Below are 8,620 nucleotides of genomic sequence, written 5' to 3'. Positions count from 1 at the left end.
GAGGCACTCCACCAGCCCTTTTTTATGTTAAATATTTTCTTTAAACATTTTTAAAATTTTTCTTTTATTCATATGTGCATACATTGTTTGGGCCATTTCTCCCCCCTGCCCCTGCCCCCTCCCTCTCCCCCCTGCCCACGCTTCCAGGTAGAACCTGTTCTGCCTCTTCTTCAATTTTGTTGAAGAGAAGACATAAGCAACAATAACAAAGACATAGCGTTTTTGCTAGTTTGAGATAAGGATAGCTATACAGAGAGATTCCTAGCATTGCTTCCATGAACAAGTTTCATGCATTTGAAATGGAGGTTAATTTGTCACATCTTCCATGGCATTCTGGGAGTCAACTGACCTTCTAAAAATGATTTTTAAAAAATTTGTGTGCATGAAGGTGCACTCTTTGTGCTCAAGTTCAATGGTCTTGACAAATGCACATTGTCGTGTGCTCACAGTTGCGGTACCTTACTGAGCAGTTTCACTGCATAAAAAATTTCCTGTGCTTCATCTGTTCAACCTTCCACCTTGTTCTCTCACCTCCCTGGTAGCCCGGATGTGGGCTTCCATACTTTTCTTTTTCCTCAGCATCTATAATGGGAGTGATACAGTGTTTCTTACACTGGCTTCTTTCACTTGCAGAGGTGCATTTATGATACATTGTGTCTTGTCTTTTTGATACCTTGTTTCTTTTTCATTACTGAGTGCATTCCTTATAACAGATTGCCATAGTTCACTTGGTACCCATTCACTTCCTGAAGGACAACTCGGTTTGCTCACTTGGTACCCATTTACTTCCTGAAGGACAACTTGGTTTGCGTACAGTTTTTGGAGATCATGAACAACTGCTGTAAACATTCACATGCACATTTTGCGTGGTCATACATTTTGTTTTTCGATCTTTCCCTTTTTTGGCAGCACTGAGGTTTGAACTCAGATCCTCATGCTTGCTAGGCAGGTGCTGTACCACTTGAGCCACTCCTCCAGCTTGTTTCTATGTTGGATTTTTTCAAGATAGAGTCTTGAGAACTAATTGCCTGTGATTGGCTTTGAACTGGGATCCTCCTGATCTTTTCCTCCTGAGTAGCTAGGATTGCAGGTGTGTTCCGAGTATTTTTCTTCCAATCTGATTTGTTTCATCATTCTCATAAGTGTCTTCTGTAGAGCAGGAGGTTTTAATAATATTCAAACTATCATTGTTTTATTGTTTTTATGTGAAAGTTTGTGACTGGACACAAGACCACCTAGATTTTCTCCTATATTCTTCTAGAAGTTTCATTGTTCTGTGTTTTACATTTAGGCCTGTGATCCATTTTGGATTAACTTTTATGAAGTGGAAGCTCTGTGTCTAGGTTTGTTTTTTGCATATGGACGTCCAGTTGTTCCAGTACTGTTGGTTGAAATCAATATACCTTTTCCATTCTTTCTGTAGTCTTCTGGTCCTGGGGAGCAGGTCTTGGCCAGAGCCTGTGTTCACTTGCAGATATTCTTTCACCTCCAAGGTCAAGTGTAGTTCTCACAGACGGTTCAGTCAAAGGTCATAGAAAGGAAGAAAACTATTTTATTAAAGACAACGTAATCTACAAAAATGTCCCCTGCCCACAATGGAGCAAACATCTTGCCTCGTTTCTCCAGGTCACACCCAGGAATGTAACTGTGCACAGAAAATGGGAATTATTGGACAATAATGTGCTCCGCCAATGCACACACACCCTTAGTCACATGGTAGATCCGGGCACAAGCCGTGGAATATTTTTTCCCTCTTCTCTGGATAGGAACACAGTTTTTAGACAAGACTTCTCCTCCTCTTCAGCATGAGGACTGCCTGTCTTTAGAATAATGCCTTGAGGGCAGGATGGGTTTGGATACTTGCAGTTACACAAGACCATGTGTGTGCCAGCTGCTGGGACAAAAGTGAATTCAGTGTCACCTAGGTCCTGCTCTCCAGGGGTTACAGTCCCAACTGAAAATAGACTCACCAAAAAATGTAGTTCCAAGAGCAGTCATCAGGTAGCATTTTTCTGCCAATGGCTACTCACTCTTTGGGACCTAACCAGGTGTGTCATCCAAAGGTCCAAGTTCTGCAAGCTTGGTCACCGGTGTGGTGCTGAGGTGGTGGGAGGAGTTAGGTCGTGTTGACTCTGCCCTCATGAGTGGGAGTGGGTTGGGTGGATGGAAGGGGATTAGTTCCCCAGAGCAGGTTGTTACCAAAAGACCCAGCCTGGCCCTCCTCTGTCCCATTCCTACCTGAGATTGGTTTCCTTCCCAGCTCTCCACCATGTCCTGACACAGCCACCAAGATGCTGGTTCCACGCTGTTAGCACCCTCCTGCCAATACAATCAGAGCCACACAAACCTTTTTACTTTATAAGTGATTGAGGCTTGGCTGTTTTGTTACAGCAACACAAAATGGACTAAGACACATGGCTTCTGTTTACTCTTGCCTGATGGCTGCCACTTTTCTCTTTTATCATCTTTGATTATTAAGGAGATGCCTACTCTCCATGAAACTCTGATGATGACAGGACAGTCTCTGAGTATCTCCATGGACATGACCAACTCTGGGTCACAGCCTGACAATACCTATGGGCAATGCCCAGCCAACCCTGTTTGATTCAGAGCTCAGGAGGCTCCTGTCTGTGTTTTGTTTTGTCTGCTTGTACTTTCCAGTGATTTTCCTCCTTGTCCTTAAATTTCACAAATTTTACCAGACCTAGCTATTTGTCAGTCTCATCACGCTAATTTTGTTAGGAGGTTGCAGTCCACTTTAGTCTTCATTTTTATTCTTTCATCAATTCAGAAAAAAAATCATGGATTTTTTTTTTTTTTTTTTTTTTGTGCAGTGCTAGGGATTGAACCCAGGGACTCACACATGTGAGTCCCAGCCCATGGTTTTAAAATTCTTACTTCCCTCCTGTAGTTTTGGTTTCTTTCTTGGGAACACTGTAATTCTCAGGCTGCATCTCCCCTCTGCACATTTCCTATGAGTTCCTCATGTGTTTATTTCTGTGTCTTTTTCTTCTGTGTCCTGAATGAGCTCTTTTACTTTTATTCCCATTTCAAACCGTGGCTTTATTTTTCCATGACATGGCTACTCCTTTTTGTTGCTGTTTTTGAGACAGGGACTCACTATGTAGCACAGTTCACATAGTGGAACGTGAGATCCTCCTGCCTCAGTCTCTCAGGTGCCGGGATTACAGGCATGAACCACTGTGTCCAGCATCACATCTACCTTTATTGCTCTGATGTGCCTTTTTATTCTTCTTTCATCTCTCTTGACTTCCTCATTTTTACTTTGCCTTCACCCTGGCTTGTCCTCTCCCTACATTTCCCTACCTCAGCCACACAAAGGCCACACCTTCCTGAATTCGTTATAGCCATCCCAAGGACATGGCTTGTATAATTCACGACAACTGATCTTAAGTTGCCGTCTTCAGGAACAGGCTCTTTGAGACTTTAGGACAGTGTTTCTCTTCCTGTACACGTCGTTGTCTTCTCATAGGCTCCGTGTCTGCATGCCCATTTTTATGTTGTGGAATTTGGCTGGTGTCTGTCTAACGTGGGGTTGTAGGATCAATGTGATAGTCTCATTTTCTGACTGCTGGATTTCCTCACTCTTTTGCAGAATTCATAAACTTAATAAAAATAGCATCCACTGCTTGCAGCTCTTTTGGACTGTAATTCCTTTCCTGCATATTTCAGTAACAAATACTGTACTCCTAACACCCTTCCTTCTCATCAGGCATCCTTGGCCTCTTGTACAGCTGAATTTGCAGTGAATTGAAACAGAAAGAAGAGGTAAATGGGTACCAACAGAGTTATTAAGGATTCCAGCTGCCTCAGAAAATAGTCTCACACACCTGGGAGGTGGCTGTGCCATTTTCAGGTCCCTGTAGGCCACATGTCACAGCATCAGAGACATATTCAGAGACTAATCAGCCGGGCAGATGCTCAGGGGATGTGCAGACATGTAGAGGCATGGACTGCGGAGATATTATGTAAGTAAATGGGAGCTGGCACTGGTGTAATCCCAGCTACTCAGGAGGCAGAAGTCAGGAGGATCATGGTTCAAAGCCAGCCCCAGGCAAATAGCTCTCAAGACCCTAACTTGAAAATACCCAACACAAAATAGGGCTGGCATTGTGGCTCAAGTGGTAGAGAGCCTGCCTAGCAAGTAGGAGGTCCTGAGTTCAAACCCCAGTACTGCTCCCCAAACTAACTAACTAGCTAACTAACTAACTAACTAACTAAGATACCTGTGGAGGCAGCTCACTTGGATTTCCACAAATGCCCCTTATGTAACTTGTAAAATATCTTCTTTGGCTGTGACTGAAATAGTCACATCAAGTCGTGTGAAGAGAAGTCTTCGTTGGTGGTGGCCCATCTCCGTTGGACATTTTTGTGAATGTGTTTGCAGAAGTTGAAAGTCTATGTCACCAATATTGTGACCAGGGAAGAGTTGATAATTGCCTGAAATTGTCAGCTGTACTCAGTTGGAATTGTGGCACACCTAATGAGTGCTGCTGTGCTTTTTATAAATGTTGGGTGACTCTGCTCCTGTTCCATTAATTGAGGAATTCATTTAGCCCAGCGTCTGGCATGGGCTATGCACACCAGAACTGTTAGCTGTTAGTGTTGTCATTAGTTAAATATACTTTATTTAAGGCTTAACCCTTTAATATATGCTTTAAACTTGTCAGTTTATCAGAGAAAATAAGAATTAACTGTTTCCATGAGTCATTAAAAAAAATCTTGCTTTTTTGAGTCATCAACTTTTTTTTTGAACTTAAACTGTTAATTTCATTATAGATTCACATGCATTTGTAAGAAATAATACAGTGTTCATGTTTCCCAGTTGTCCCCAACAGCAACTCATATGATATTACAGCGAGGGTATTCACATTACTAAAAATATTTGGTACTACCAAGTTTTGTTTTAGCCGTTCTGATAGCTGTATGGTGACAGACCATGATGGCTTTTATCTACATTTACCAAGTGTTTGATGATGGTGGAAATCTTTGCATGTACTTATTTTGCTAACTGAATATTCTCAATTCTTCATGCTTTTTGCCCATTTTCTTTCTTTCTTTCTTTTTTTTTTTTTTTACCATTTTTATTAGGATATATTCACTGTACAGGGGGGATTCATTGTGATAATTCCAAATAGGCTTACATTTTACACTGAAAATCTTAGTGGCTTAATGAATGAAACAGATGTATCAGATCTTTGGAGTCTCATACAAATACAGACAAATGGGGATCCCCATCTTGGACCCCATGCCTTGGGGACAGAGAATAGGGACTTGAAGGTCACATGTAGGAGATACACCAGCTTTCAGCTGCCTGTGTATGGAAGTGGTATATGTCATTTTAGCTCACATCCATTGGCCAGAATGTGTCACCTGGCACCAATCCAACAGTAAAAGGAGCTGGGAAATACAAGTTAGCACACAGACAGCTCATGAGGACTAACAGATTCTGCTGTAGGCAAAAAAAAAAAAAAAAAAAAAAAAAGTAGAAAGTCCTAATTTATTTTATTTTTACTTTTTGGGGTATTACTGTGGTTTGAACTTGGGGCCTTGCACTTGTTAGGCAAGTGCTCTGCCACTTGAGCCACAACTCCAGCTCAAGAAATTCTAGATTTAAAACACATTTTGAATAAGATGTCAGAGTCAATTTCATTAAAATTCTTTCTGTAGTCTTCAAAGAGTTACTAATCTTAGCCAACTATGTAGGCTGGCAAAAACACAAATGAATCAGAATTTAAAAGCAAACTTCATGTTTTGTTCCATCCAGAACATGTCATGGAATAGAGAGGTAAGTAGTTAAAAATAGAGAGACACGTAATTCAAACATAAATGCAAGTCCTCGCACCCCCACAAACTGACCAATGTTGAAAGACAACCAGAAGAAGAATCAAATTATTAGCATTCTCATGTTCTCTATGTCTAGAGCTGGCTTTCCTTGGAGTCAGAAGTAGGCGTGAACTGAATCAAACCCTTCCTGCATTGTCTGAGATACGTAGGCCGTTCAAACACAAGTGAAAGTATTTAACTCAAGACTGGGTTTTAAAGGGAGAACAGGAAGGTAAAGCAGGTCCTGTCTTGGGGTTGGTGCCAGTGGGAGCAGGGAGGATATAGGGTGAAGGAGGGTGAATGTGGTGGAATACAATGCACTCATGTATGAAAATGGAAAAATGAGACCTGTTGAAACTATTCTAAGAATGGAGGGGGGGAGATAAAGGAGAATGGTGGAGGAGTGAATTCAACTATGATATATTGTGAGAACTTTTGTAAATGTCACAATGTACCCCCAATGCAATAATATAATAAAAATGAAATATATAATGTATATAAAAATGCATATATGATCATGTGTATATTTACATGCGTATATGTAGAGAGAACAAAATTTATTAGTCTGTCTGAGGGGATGATGGGAGGTGGGAGAGGGAAGGAAAATTGTGAGAGAATGAGAAATATTGGGACAACCTTCTAAACATGAATTTAATGTAATGCACTGCACCATAAGCTGGTGAATATTAGGGGAGCATGGTGACAAAGAATGAGTAAGTAATGGGGGGAGGGGTAATTTGATTAAAGCATGGTATACACAGGCCTGAAGTATCAAGGAAATTCCCCTTTGAACTATCAATATACACTTTAAAAAGAAGGGCAGGAGGAAAAAACAGGTCTTTTCTGGGGGCGGGTACCAGTGGGAGGTGGATGGGCATAAAGAAAGGGCAAATGGGGTGAATTTGGTGGGTGTATTTTGTATCCATATATGAAAATAGAAGAATGAAACTTGTTGAAATTGTTCTAAATGCGGTGGTGGGGGCTGGGAGGGTGAATCTAAGATACATTGTAAGCACCTATGTAAAGATCATAATTTACATAAAGGGCTGGGGTTGTGACTCAAGTGGTAGAGCACCTACCTAATAAGGGCAACCCCTGAGTTTAAACCCCAATAATGCCAAAAAAAGAAAAAAAAAAACCTTTAACAAACTATGAATAGAAGAGGACTTCCTCAAGCTGATAAAATGCACATCTGAATGGTTAAAGCCTAGGTTCTTAACCAGGAACAAGAAGGTAATAGCCACCCTCTGTTTGTATCAGTTTGTATCAGTACTGGAGGTTCTAATAAGTGGAATAAAGGAAGAAAATAAATATAAGGCATTTATGTTGGAAGGGAAAAGTACAATGGGCTTTATTAGAGATGACACAGTTATATTCATTTGTTGTTGCATAATAAATTACTACAGATTCAGTAGTTTAAACACTTCACACTTTCTAGAGGTCACAAGTTTGAGTGTGTGGCCCAGTTTGGTTCTTGGATTTTGTTTTTAGGTGTCAAAAGCTGAATTCAGAATTTCAATGAGCTGTACACTCATCTGGAGGCTCGACTGGGGTAGGGTCTTCTTTTAAACTCCTCTAGATTGTTGGTAAAATAAATTTCCTAGAGGATATAGAATCCTAGCAACTTGCTCCTTCAGGTCAATGAGAGAATGAAAGGGGGAGAGAGGGAGAGAGAGAAAAAGGAGAGGAAGGAGAAGAGAAAGAAGACGGGGGAAGAGGGGGAAAAGAAGGAGAAGAAGAAGGAGGAGGAGAGAGAGAGATTGAAGACAGAGGGGGCCTTTGCTACATTTTGTGGTTTGGAAGCAAGTCATGGGTTCTGTTTTTACCACAGGGGAAAAGATGACACAATAGCATAGACAAAAGATGAGACTGGCCTTAGAATTTTGCCTCTCACCTTCATCTATTAAGAAAATCTGATGGAATCTCTGAGAAACACTTCTAAAAGTAACGACTTTGGCAAATTGCAGGATGCAAGATCAATATTCTAAATTGACTACATTTTAAAATACCAGTAATAAAAACAAAATAAAAACTAAAAGTATCAAAATATTTAAATAGATCAGATATGTGCACTGAAAAATAGAAAAACATTACTGAGAGACATTTAAGGAGACCCAACTTAAGAAAGAAATATACTGGTGATGGATTAGAGTCATCCATATTGCTAAGATGCCAATCCTTTTCAAATTAATGTATAGATTAAATGCTATCTTAATCAAACAGCTTAGTGGACATTTTCCTGTAGAAATTGATTAGCTGGATTTATGATCAGCTCATAAATTTTTTATGAGAATGCAAAGGACCTAAATAGGCAAAGGACTTCAAAAAAAGAAGAACAGAATTGAAGGGCTTACACTACTTGACCTCAAAACTTTTTATAAAACTGTGGTAAACAAGAGAGCTTGGTACTGATTTCAAGAAGGGAAATGATGTGTGTGTGTGTGTGTGTGTGTGTGGTGAATATGGTCATTAAAATTGTTTAAAAAGGAGGAGGGATAAGATAGAGTAATAGAGGGGATGAAAATTTGATCAAAGAAATTATATACAATTATGTATATAATTCATTGTGAATTACATTCACAATGAAACCCCTTTGGATAATTAACATACATTAATAAAAAATACAAGAGATCAATGTAACAGAATAGTTCAGAAACAGGTTCGTATATATATGGCCAATTGTTTATCTTCTTTTATTTTAAAAATTAGCATGCCATAAATGTGACTTTTTGGTGTATAGTTCTATATCTTTTTTGGGGGTAGGGGGTGGCTC

Source organism: Castor canadensis, chromosome 6, assembly GCF_047511655.1.
Source record: "Castor canadensis chromosome 6, mCasCan1.hap1v2, whole genome shotgun sequence".
NCBI classification, from domain to species: domain Eukaryota; kingdom Metazoa; phylum Chordata; class Mammalia; order Rodentia; family Castoridae; genus Castor; species Castor canadensis.
The sequence above is the reverse complement of the archived record's forward strand: the minus strand, read 5'-3'. Positions refer to the sequence as shown.